Here is a 13,333-nt window from a genome sequence, read left to right on the forward strand (position 1 = left end):
GAGTATAATCTCTCAGTCCTTAAGTGTGGGCTGCACAGAGTGACTTCCTTTCAAAAGAGTAGAGTTTGGAAAGGAGGAAAAAGAGTAACCTTACAATGGAGAAAATTAACAACAACAATGATAAGTCGTGTTGATGATATGTACTCTTGTTATTATATAATGAAAATAGTACTGTAACTCTGTGGTTGTCCTGCTAATAAAACCTCAACCCTGGTCTAATACTGAGAAAAACATCAGATAGATCCCAGCTGAAGGAAATTCTGCAAAATGCCTGGCCAGTACTCTTCAAAGCCGTCAAGGCCATCAAAAGAAGGCATACTTGAGAAACTGTCATGGCCAAGAGGGGCCTAAAGAAACACAGGAATAAATACGATGTGGTATTCTGGATGAGATCCTGTAATAGAAAAAGCACATTAGGTAAAATTAAGAAAATCTGAAAAAAACTAATAACTTTAGTTTCATATATCAGTATTGATTCATTATTTGCAACAAATGTGCTATAACATTGAAAGATATTAATAATAGGGAAAATTGAGTGTGGAATATGTGGAAATTCTTTGCACTATCTTCCACAATTTTCTATAAAAATAAACTTACTATAAAATAAGTTTTGTTTTAAAAATATAATGACTCAGAATTTCTTCCAAGTACTAGTATTAATCCATAGATGTAAAAAGATCAACAAATTCCACAAATGGAAAACAAACCCACAGCTATTCATATAAAACTAAAGCTGAAGAAACCCCAACCAAAATAGTCAAAAAGTCAAAGAAAAAAGACTGATGACATTTGTCTGTCTGTCTGTATATCTATCATCTATCTATCTATCTATCTATCTATCTATCTATCTATCTATCTATCTATCTATCTATCTACCTATCTATCTATCTATGTATCATCTATCATCTATCAAGAGAAAAAAATTTAGAGGATATTATGGATAATTTTATGCTAATAAATTTAAAAACTGGGTAAAATGTACTAATCCCTAAAAAATTAACTTTTCAAAACTGTCTCAAGGTAAAAGAGGAAAACAATAATCCTAAAAGTATTAAGGACACTAGATTCTTAGTAAAAAAAAATTACAGAATGTAAACTTGCTGCCCAGATGTCCCTGGATGTTTCTACTATATTTTCAAGAACAAGAAATTTAACTAATGCATAAAACTATTACAGTGTTGAAAAAGAGGAAATACTCTTCTCTGTGATGCTAGCATTACCTGTATTATGTGATAAGGACAGCAAAAATAGTAAAGTAACAGCCCAATCAGTTAAAAAATAAAGTTGAAATAATTTAAACAAAATATTACTAGCTAAATCACACTATGCTCAAATAAGTTATTACATCATGACTAAGTAAGACTCATTATAAAAATGAAAGATTGGTTTAAAATTGTTAATTACAGTTATTTATTATTTTAAGAGACTAAACTAGAAAAATGTGCTTTTATATGTCTGTTTTCAAAAGATATTTTTACTGGGCAGAGAATTCTAGTTTGACAGTTCTCACAAAAAAAGAAAAATCCTTCTGAGAACTAATGTTCCTTGAATTATGAGGTTTTCTCATTTGGCTGGTTGGAACAGGCACTGTTTTAACCTCATGTGAACAACAGGAACTTTAATTGTTTTGGATAGTTGTTTCCTTCCAGTAATTTTCTCACACATGTGTGATGTTGTTTCATATATTTTATCTAGTTTTTCAGTTGTTTTAGGTGGGAGGGTAAATCTGGTGCCTTTTACTCCATCTTGGCTGGAAGCAGAACTTATTGATCTGTTTTAAAAGTCTCCTAGCTTCCCAGACTCATTGTCTCCCAGATCATCTTTTATTTTGCTACAAGAATTATCTTTGTAAACACAAATTTTATGTTGCTTTCTTTATCTCAGATGGACATTTTATTATTGAAAATTCAGAGAAATGACTCCAAGTTTCGAGTAAAGTTTCATCTACATGTCTGCAAGTTCAACTGCTGCTCTTCTCTTTTAGATGGTATACTGGTAGGTATGGTATTTGTATTTGGTATTTCTATATTGAATTTTTGGACTAAAACAAGAACTTTCCACCTTCTATCATTTAAACTGGAAATGCTGCGTAGATCAAGTTACAATGAAAAGAAAGATGTTTTGTTTTTCTGTGTATCTCCATTTATCAGTAAGCCACATTATCCTATTTGGCAAGTTTTGGCATGGACATTTTGTTTTTCTATGGACTCGATATAGTATGTCCTCCTGAAATGCATGAATGTCACAGCTTGAATATAGCTTGATGCAGTAATTATCAGTAGATAAACATGTAAGCTGCTTCAAAGCCCATTATGCTTTGGACACCATTGCAACAAATAGAAAGAGTAATTACTTTTAATAGTTTCATTTACCTACACAGAGAAACCATGAGAGGTCCTTCTTCTATTCCAATTTATATCTTGCAGAGAGTCCCAACAAGTGTACTACAAAATCTCAACACACATAAGAATTTAAAAAATTTAATTTTAAAAGCACTATTCATGTTATCATTACCAGCAACCAAAAGATTTTATTTTGAATAAAATAATCCCTCGATATTTGACCTATTACAAAATATTATATGTAATTCAGTGTCGTCTAAAGCCTTCTCGTCTCCCTGATTAATATGACACCCTCCCCTGTATTTACTATCCCTGTGTTGCCATATTTAACTTTGGGCATGAGACTTAGCTTCCCCCTTGGTTACAAAAAAAAAATCTACTCACATCAATATTTTGCGAATTTAGTTATTTTTTTGAAGACAAGTTGTGATATAGAGTTATGTCATATATCATTTGCTCTCGCCCCTGGCACATCTCTCTTCACATAATTCTTTTGCCTTATCTTCCTCTTATCCCTATCTCCTCCTTGGAGCAACTAAGTTCTTTTCCTTATGTTCTACATTACAGAAGCATTTTAGTAATTTTTTAGTAATTTTTTGTTAATCCACTAGGCCTGTGGGGTAGTTCAATGATATATCGAAATACTTCTTTTCTCCCACACTAATCTTCCCGAGGGGAATTCTGGAAGGTAAAAGACTTTGTAGATTTTTATATGTAATGTATCTCTTGTTTATGCTTATTGCTTAAAGGATTTTAATGAGCGCTTTGGAGTTGTAGAAGAATCTGACAGAAAGAGTTAAAGAGAGTAATTTTTCACAAAGTGGCCTAAGACAAAGGTTGAATATATTAAAGAAAATTCCAAACTCTAATGAGCTTAAAGATTGTCGTGTGATATTATTATACTTCGAACTTCTATGTGGTGTCTTTTTTTTTTTTTTAAACAAAATATGTCCAGGCTTTATGGTATCAACATGTCTCACTTTCCTGTATTTTGAAAACCTTCCGTGAAAGTGGAAATAAGCTAATTTATATATACTGTACCGCAAATAAATACTTTAGCTACATCAAATCTTTTTAGAACTGAGGTAGAGTATAAATAAAACTGAGGTAGAGTATAAATAAATAAACACATGCTTATTAAGTAATGCATATGGATTTTTCTGTAGGCATCAATGTCAGTTCTGGTCAAATCATGTCTGCTTATCAACTTCCAATGACCTCAGGATAAAGTCTAAACTCCTTGCCTTGCTTATGAGGCCTCTGATGACGTGGCCCTGCCTGTATTTCCATCCTCAGAACCTCTGTTTCATCTTTCAGGTATCTTGTACTTTTTTCAGCTCTTTAAACCATCATGTACTCAACTCCAGGCTCTTTCTTAACTTGCTCCTTCTGCCTGGAACAGTAAGTCCATCTCTCCCAATCCAGACTGGTTGGTACTTCTGCTGTGCCCTGCTATAGCACCTATGTGGTTGCATTAAGTTTAATTTCCTATTTACTTTTCTTTATCCTCTGCTCAATGGCATAAGCTATGTTAGGGCCAGGACCACTTCTTGTCTGCTTAACTTTTCTATTTCTAGAGCTCAGCATGGGGCCTGCAACATGATAGGTATTAAAAAATTACATTTTAAATGTTGAATAAGAACTAATGGGAAGATCAAGGAAAGAATATTGAATTTGACAAAGTCTTTACCCTTAAAGATCTCGCAATTCTATCAGAGATGGTAAATACACATTCAACTATACTACAAGCTATATGAAATAAGCTAATACCACAGAAGAGAAGTACTATGAAAATAGGAAGGAAGGAAAAACTATCCAAATGAGAAATGTAAGGAAGGGCATCAGGCATAAAACAATATCTGAAGAAAATGGTGTTGGAAAAATGAGCCTTGAAGGAAGGGAAAGGCAAGTTTTCAGCATGTTGAGATGAGAGTGGGAAGGCCTCGAGCATGTCACAGATGCCAAATAATTTGTTTTTATTGGAGTGAAGGTGTGGATAGTATAGATATAGAGGATGAGGCCAGAGGAGAAGGGCTGGCATGGCTTTGGAGGGCCTTGTAGTCGAAGCTAAGGAATATATCTTTAACTTGGTTATCAAAGAAATCTCTGACAGTGTTTCAGCATACCCAGCATTGGTTCATTCTTTTAGTTTTTGTTTCTATCAATTTAAGATACACATCCAGTTTTATTTTTATTTTTCAAATAAAAGACTTGTAATAGATATTTATTTGTGTTTTATATTCTCTTAATCCCATGCTGGCTCCCTTTCCCCTTCCCTAATAAGGAGTGATAGTTTGGGACTAAATAAAGAGTATCATTTATAAAGGTTTCCTTTAGTATGAGATAACCATAAATTTGTGGCAAAATAATTGGTAAACTATTTGTGCATATAGATAAAATTCTTAATAACTTATTGGATAAGGTAATTTAGTCAATAATATTTTAATTCTTTTGACGATATCATTTAGAGTCAGACTATTATTTTAAATTTCAGCACAGTAACTAGATTTCTTTGAAAATTTCTTTGAGTATTTACAAAATGAAAATTTAGAAATTTAAAGGGGATGACTATATAACTATTATGTATGCATGAAGAAATATTTGACAACAAATAAAATTATGTTTTGAAAAGGTTTGTAATAACATTGAAGATTTTTTCCATATATTAGGCTAAATAAACAACAGCTAAAAAGACAAACATAATTACACTAAATAATCCAACATGATGTCATGTTTAATAAAATTTTGTTGAATTATAAAAAAGAAAATAAAGACAAACATCATTTATACAGTATGATCAGAAATATTTAAAGCATATAGAAAATACTGGAAGAAAATTGATAAAGTTAGTTTGTCTTTGTGTTGTAAGTTTTTTCTTCCTACATTGCCCTAATTTTCAAATTCTTCGTGCCTAATTTATGTGAGGTATTATATTAAAATAATAACAGCCAGAATTAATTTTTTTCTAGACACATAATTTTAACACTCTGTACTTTTGTCTTAGTAACTTTGGGCTGTTATAACAAATTACCATAGATTGAGTGGCTTAAACAATGTTATTTCTCGCAGTTCTGGAGCCTAGAAGTCCAAGATGAGGGTGTCTGCATGGTCAGGTTCTTGGTAAGGGCCCTCTTCCTAGGGGACCATCTTCTCTCTGTGTCCCCCACCTAGGAAGGAACCTCTCTGGCCTCTTATTGTAAGGGCACTAATCCCAATCATGGGGGCTCCATCCTCATGACCTAATCACCTCCTAAAGGCCTAACTTCCTAATACCATCACATTAGGATTAAGATTTCTGATTTTGGGGAGAAATAGATATTCAGTCCATTGTTCTTTTCTTTTGCTTTTCATCTATAAGTTCCTAGAAATCAGCTCAGAGTATGGAATGGCAGTAAATTTTAGAAAATTACATTTTTCCTTTTGTTTTTGCTAATAATTTTTTTGTTTACTTAGAATTTTTATTAATGCCAGAGGTTAATATCATGATGGGCATTTCATATTGGCTGACATTGAATGTTTTTGAACTTTAGAAATTAAGAAAAATGTATTTAATGCATATACATTTTTGGCACCTACTGTATGCCAGTACTACATTAGTAATCAATGTAAATGACTAAGGCACAGTACTTGGTCTTAAGAAAATTATATCTAATGAGAGTAAGTATAGACATATAAGCCACAGTGATTTTGCCAAGGAGAATGAGATAATTGCTATCATAAATAGAAAAATGACCAATTATTACAGTTGGGAGGAGGAAGCTGATGTTTGACTAATACTTATTCTGTGTCTGATGCTGTCCTAGAGTTTTTCAAAAACATACATGAGCCAATTTTATTTTGAGGTTAAGAGAGGTTAAGTAAAATGTTCAAGTTTTTATACATAGTATTTGTTAAAATTAGGATTTAAATCAGAGATATTTGAGTGGTTCTAACATAAGACTATGGAAGTGGTAATGGGCTTTCCAGAAAAGGTAATATTTTAGCTGGGATTTAATGGTACAATAGAATGTTGATGCATAGGAAAGAGCTCAAAGGAATTTCCAGGTTGAGAGAACTTATCTCCTTGGTGCCTTGCTCACTTCTTCAACTTTCTATCCTCTGTTCTAGTATCCATACATCAGTAACTGTATTTGAAGATGGCAAAAGCATACATATGACATATTTTCTATTTGAAGAGGGAGTCCAGCCTTCTCAAGTTGTTTTTCTCTACATGATTAACATGATCTTTGTAAAACCCTATGAATGGAAATAAACTAATTAGAGAAAAACAAAATTCTGTATCATAAAGATAGTATTTTGAAATACTTTTGGGTGGAGTTATGCTTCACTTTATATTATTAAAGTCTCATACTCTATTGCTGACCAGATTTCATATAAGGTAAGTATTTGATTTGGGTCACAATGAGTTAAAAATTTTAAGGCATCGTAGAAATGTAAATTTTTCCCAGCAAACAGCTAGAGCAGTCTAAGGATTTTCTTTACAGAGGGGGCCACCTCTTCAGTCTTTGAAGATTGTGGCATCAATAAAAATTATATTCAAAGCCATGAAAAATAGCTCTTTGGAGATGTGCCCTTTCAGAAATCAATTTTGCCCAGCAGAATGTATCTGACTGCTATCATAAAAGATAAAATCATAGGGTGAGAAAGGAACTTAGAAGTTCACCTATTCTACTAACCTGTCTCTAGAAAGGACCACACCTGATCAGGGTTTGAAATACAATATTGTTTTGTTTTTTTAAGACCCTCAGGAAAAGAGATAATACAATTTTTTCAGATGCCCAGTTAACATTGAACTGTCTGCTAGGTAGTAAAACCTTTGATTCTAGTTTATATTGTCCTTTGTTTCTTAGAAGAAAATGAGTGTTTATCTTTGCTCTTCCTCCTCCTCCCCTCGATCTTAACCTATTGGATACCCTTTATATTTTTGAAGAAGATTGTTAAATTAATCCCTAAAATTTAATTTCCATCATAAATAGTTTTTCTAATATTTCTTCTTAGACATTATTTTCCTTCTCTTTAAGTATCTTCTTTAATAAAGAATAAGTCATTTCCAAATTTCACATATCATTCATTAGCCATGATACCCAGAAAAATGGATACTCCCCTAGAGGACAAGATTATATATAAAGAGTTGAAGGATTTGGGGCCTTTGCAGAGGAAGATAAAAAGAAAGACTTGTGATTTTCCTACCACTCATTACCATTTTATACATTAAAACAATATTATAAAGAATCACAGGGATAGTCATGAGAGTCAAAAACAAGGTGAAATGTCACAAATAAACATCAATTTCGTGCAGAAGACTGCACAAGAAATTGGGGTAGGACAGAGGAAACTAGGACTTTTCATAGACTTTGCCTTGTTTGGGCGTGATCATCAGATACTAAATGAGCTTCATTGAATTGGGTAGTTTTAGTACAGAAAATGAAGACAACGCTTTCTCCATAAAGTTCGCCTGCCGCCTATCAGCGTTATTTCAACCTGAATGATTCTGTGTGTAATGTGAAACATATGTCAAGGCCCCGACACTCCATTGTATGTTATATGCTATGGTGTTGTGCTTGTTTACAAACCTTGCTATCTTTCTGTTTAGGAGTCATTCTGTAATTTATAGCCATGCTTGCAGCTCACTTAGCCTTCTCCACACAGGGTGTGTGGTTTTCCCTACTTGTATATGCTACCATAACATATATTGGTGAAGATAATAGTTAAAGGCACAAAACTTTTCCACAGTAGTAAATTCAGACATAACAAATGAAAACATGGGCCCAGAGTAAATAATTTCTGAGTGAATGGGTGCATCGGAATGGGACACACTGAGGAGTTATTGTAGCTCTGATGAGAACAAGTTGACGGGGACATACTGGAGATAATCATATAGCAAAGAACATTTAACTAATAGGAGAAAAGAAAGAAAAAAATTAAATAAAGAACTTAAAGTAACAAATAAAATAAGAATTATTATCCCAGTGAATTGTGACAGAATAGGAGAAAAAGAAGAAAAAAATTAAATAAAGAACTCTAAAGTAACAAATAAAATAAGAATTATTATCCTAGTGAATTGTGACAGAATAGTATTTGAAAAAATACTAACGGATTCTCCTTCTTCACTTACCCTTATTATGTTTGTCTTCTTTGGACTTCCTGACTTTCAAGGTGTTCTATACTTCATTGAAGGAAAATAGGTGGAGTAGACTTGGAATAGTGCAGTGTAGTGGTTCTCAAAAGGTGACCCAAAAGAACAGCATCAGGATCTGAAAATTTGCTTGAAATCCAGATGCTTAACCCAGACCTAATGAGTCAGAGATGCTGGGGTTTCCCTAGCAACCTGTGTTTGAACAATCACTTTCAGGTGAGTTTGATGCAGCTGAAGCTTGAGAACCCCTAATGTAGTGGATGAAGCCAAGCTCACCTTTAGGACTGTGATACTTATTACCTAAGGTGTTAAGAATGCAGCTTATCCCTCGTTCCAGGAGTTGCCCAAGACTAAAAGGAGCAGCCTCATCCAAGGTTATGTCCCTCTCTGGCATAGCATTTGTCCAAGGATTTGTTGGTGAGGAGGCATGAAGCTGAGGCATTTCTTTAATTTGGGGTATCTGAAGAGCTGCTCCTGCTTCTGAGCTTTTTGCCAAATCAGCTGTGGCCTCTGTTGCACCTGCATCCTGTTTAACTTCGCCTTTATTCAGTCTTGCTCCTCTGACCCTCAAAGGCGTTGTTTCCAAGAGCCTTCCTCACATCTCCATCTTAGAGTCTGTTTCCTGAGGAATCTGGAGACTTGTGTCTTTTATGTTCTTGGCAGAGGTCATCGAGAGGATGTAAGGGCTGGTTGACTTGTAAGCTGGACACAGGCAACTGAAGGGCCTTAACCCCTCCCCTGTCTTTGGAATGTACATTCTGCTTACTATAGTTGACCCATGAACAACAACATGGGTTCAAACTGAGCAGGTTTACTTATATATGAAATTTCCCCCCGTACAATTTACCCTCCCTATCACAGCATTTTGAATATATATGGATTTTTGACTGCATGGGGTTTGGCCCCCTAACCCCACGATATTCAAGTGTCAACTGTATTCCTATACTAGCAGTTGCTTTGAGGACACAGCCATGAAAGTACGGGTTGTTGAAACCATCTGAACTGTATCTGTGACTGAACTCAGTCAAGGCTCTGTATAAACTTCCAGCTTCTGGCAGGTGGGTATAGAGAGAGATCTACTTGTGACACCCAAGACAATCCTCATATGTAAGTTCTCTTTTTTATTAAACCCACCACCTACCAATCTGGACTGGTCTGCCTCTTTCCTTCTGTTTCTCCTCGCCCTCTGTGTCCAGGGCCAGTTTCAAATTTCACTCAGGGAACTGCCAAGGTTATGAATCAGCACATGTTCCAAAAATCCACACACCCACATGAGAGTAACAACAAGTTTACAAATTAATAAAAAGCACACAAGAATTCAGGAGGAGCCACTTAGGAGAGAGGAGTTTTTGCTAAGCCAGTGGGAAGATGAGAGATCCAGGGGAGATGATAAGTGTATGGATATTGGTAGACCTGACTAAGAGGGACCCTGTATCCGTCTTGCTGAGAAGAGCTCTGGGACAGAGATAGCAGGGTCGTATCTGGGGGAATGGAACCTGTGTTAGCCTTGAAGAGATTCCCGTGGCTTGAGGTATGTCATTGATAGAATTGAGAGAGCAAATTTCTGAAGGGACCAGAACAGATAGAAACAAGGGTTGTTGCAGGACAACCTGAATAGATTGAAAACCAAAGATGAAATGGAATGACCTACTTCTGTGTAGACAGACAGTCTTGTAGTCATGTGACATTGAAAACCAAATAGAGACTCCAGCTTCCCCTACCCCATCAGCTACCAAAGGATAAGTGCTATAATCATCCTCTTCTCACTGGATATTATATTTCCTTCAACAAAAGGAGAAAAATCCTAAATTTGTGAAGACTTGGTTTTTTCCTCTCCATATCAGGATGTGACACAAAAAATTAAATAAATTGTTAAAAAAGAAAGTTGTAATTTTTTTACATCTAATCATGAACTAAGATTTCAATCCCACAGCATGAAGTGCAGATTAATTTTTTTTTCGTTACATAAAGTATGTTAAAAAAACAAACAAACAAATAACCAAACAAGTCCCTTTCCAGGGACTCAGAGCAAAGGTGCCTGTAATGGGCAACAACATGTTATTTGATCTCTGCTGAGATGTGTACAGTGGTTAAAGGTTCAGAAATAGAATGACAGTTGAGGAAGCCACTTTTCTTTACAGAACTCTGAGAAATTGTGAACACAGACTACTTTCAGAGTACTTGAACAATGGCGGTTTTTGTACAGAGACCAGTTTGAGGTGGACTAAAATGGATTACAACAATGAAGAAAGGGGTAAAGTTACCTGATCTGATCTAGAAAAGATATTGTCTTTTTATGGGTTTCACAAATGTTCTAGTGAGGTGGGATTAGTTGTTATCATAAGAGCATGTTCTCTTGCTGTAGTTATGTGATCATACAGTGAATAACAAGAGCTACATTTATGGAGTGCCTGCCATGTGCTGGGCACTGGCCCCCAGTTTAAAATGTGTATTAACCATTGTTAATGAAGGTTCTCTAAATATCAGGTGGATTCACCTGTCAAATGTAGTTACTACATGGTGCTCCAACTTAGTAAATCTTTTAAGTGCCTGAACATGTATGGTAAATTTCTAATCATATGAAAAATTCTTTTGATTTGTTAGGTAATCATAAAAATTTTCTTGTAAAGAAGAAAGTGCCTTAAACTTATACATCGTTGTATGCTGATTATTTCTCAAAAAAACTGGAAAAAAAGGATAAGGATAAAACATTTAGAACCCGAAGCTTATGATGATTTGCGATATTTATCTGTTATTAAATGTAAATTTAGCTCGTAAGCAAGCTAAAGAATTAAAGGTTACTATAAATCCATGAATAATTGCTTTTTAAATAGCTTCCTATGAAAACCATTTTTCCAAATTTCATATACTTAAGATACTTCTACTTTTGAATTTAAAAAAGATAATATTTAAAGAAACATATATTCTAGCATTTGGCCATTGTTTAGGAATTGACAATATTTTATGTCATTCTTTTGCATAGAATATGGACATAGTACATTTTATTAATCTCAAGTGTAAGTCTGAAGGGGAAGAACAATCTCTAAAGTTAAAAATTTAGAATTTTCCCCTAGTTTTTCCATGCTTCATTGAGCAGGTTGAACAAGAGTTTTTGATAATGCATTATTATTTTAAATATTCCTTAGGTTTTTAAATTTTAATTAATATATTATTAAGATTTGTTTGTTTCTTTGTCTTGCTATTCATTTTATAAATACTTCAAGTTAGGAATCTTAACTAAATGGATTCTAAAAGAAGATATTTTCAATTAATTAATGTTTCTCTTCTTCCATTTTTAGTAGGTTTTATATAAGGTTAAGTCAAATAATGTTTTTTACTATGACTTTTGGTTCTGATTGACTAGAGAGACTCCTGTAGCTTCTATTTTTTTCCACCTGTGATATAAATGCCCGCTGTCTGTTGACTACATACTATATAATTTTGACAAATTATAATAGGTAGATATAAATAAATTGTTCAGTGGGACGTCAACTCCTTTGTCTTTCTGGTCGGCAAAATTGTTGTTTTGGCTATATTTTGTTTGTAATTTAACCAATGTTAACCTATTTGGGACAAAAAATGTTTTTATTTTAGTAGTTAGATCTGCTAGTTGCCTACCAAAATCTGTTCTCCTTTTCATCCCAGTTTCCTGGGCAGGTTTTCTTAAACCATATGACTTAAGTTCTTGCCAATGGAATGGGAACAGAAACGATGATACTACTTCTGGGCCTTATCCATCCTCATAGATATGCTGTGATTCAGTCTCTACCAGGCACATGAGGACATTGTTCTGGGGGCCCCAAGAACCAAAATGGAAGGAACCTATGGCCCTGAATGATGGCATGAAGTGGAGCCACCAGATTGACCTTTATGGAATGTGATAGAGAAATTAATTTCTTTTTTTTCCTTGCCACTGTATTGTTGGGGCTCGACACAGTTTTAACCTAATATATTTCCATTGCTTCACGTCTGGAAATACTGTCTCCAGAATATTATTGTGACTTCTTGAACCTGATTTTCTCATTGTTTCTACAAGGAAAATTAGGCATTTAAAAAGTTATGTTCTTGTTTTAAGAGCCATAAGTAGCCAATTAAGCATATTGGAACAGAGTGAATGAATCACTTCACAACTATTCATTACTTTTCTTTTATGTGTTTACTACTATATTAAATTCTGGGGCTATAAATGCCACATGATATAATTCCTGCTTACTTTGATGGAAAATTAATATTTTCACTTGTGGTACAAGATGGTTTTATGTATGTTTTAGGTAATCATTATACTGAAAACATTATTTGAAATCATTATGTACAACTTACTGTGTAAAATGGTATCGATAAAAATGAAGACTAAAACACAGTTAATTTCCTAAAAAAACTCACAGTCAGAAGAAAAAAATAGTACTTTAACATACTTTATAATTTGCTTTTGATAAATGATGACTTCTTTGAACTTCATTACAATCTAGAAAATAGATTTTGTCATATCTTTTGTAGATGATGAAATGGAGATTTAATAATAATGATTATGATAATAACTGTACATATTGACTACCTACTAGTAGCTATACACTGTGCTCTGCCTTCCTGGGCCAAACTATGTTAGGAGGGGGTGGAGTGAATACAAAACTCTGGATGTTCTGGTGGGATCTGAGAGAGGTAAAGGCATGTCACGACCATTTCCTGATGGAGCCTGAGGAAACTGCAAGACCTGGGTGATAGTTATAAAAATTTTCCTATGTCCTGATAAGGGGCAAGTATAGCAGAATATTTCCCAAGCAAGGGAGCTGGGCCCAGGGTGATATAAGAACAGAAGACTGATTTCTATGTGTCAGAGAGCAGTATGAAAGTGACA

Source organism: Pteropus vampyrus, unplaced genomic scaffold, assembly GCF_000151845.1.
Source record: "Pteropus vampyrus isolate Shadow unplaced genomic scaffold, Pvam_2.0 Scaffold82, whole genome shotgun sequence".
Taxonomy (NCBI): Eukaryota; Metazoa; Chordata; class Mammalia; order Chiroptera; family Pteropodidae; genus Pteropus; species Pteropus vampyrus.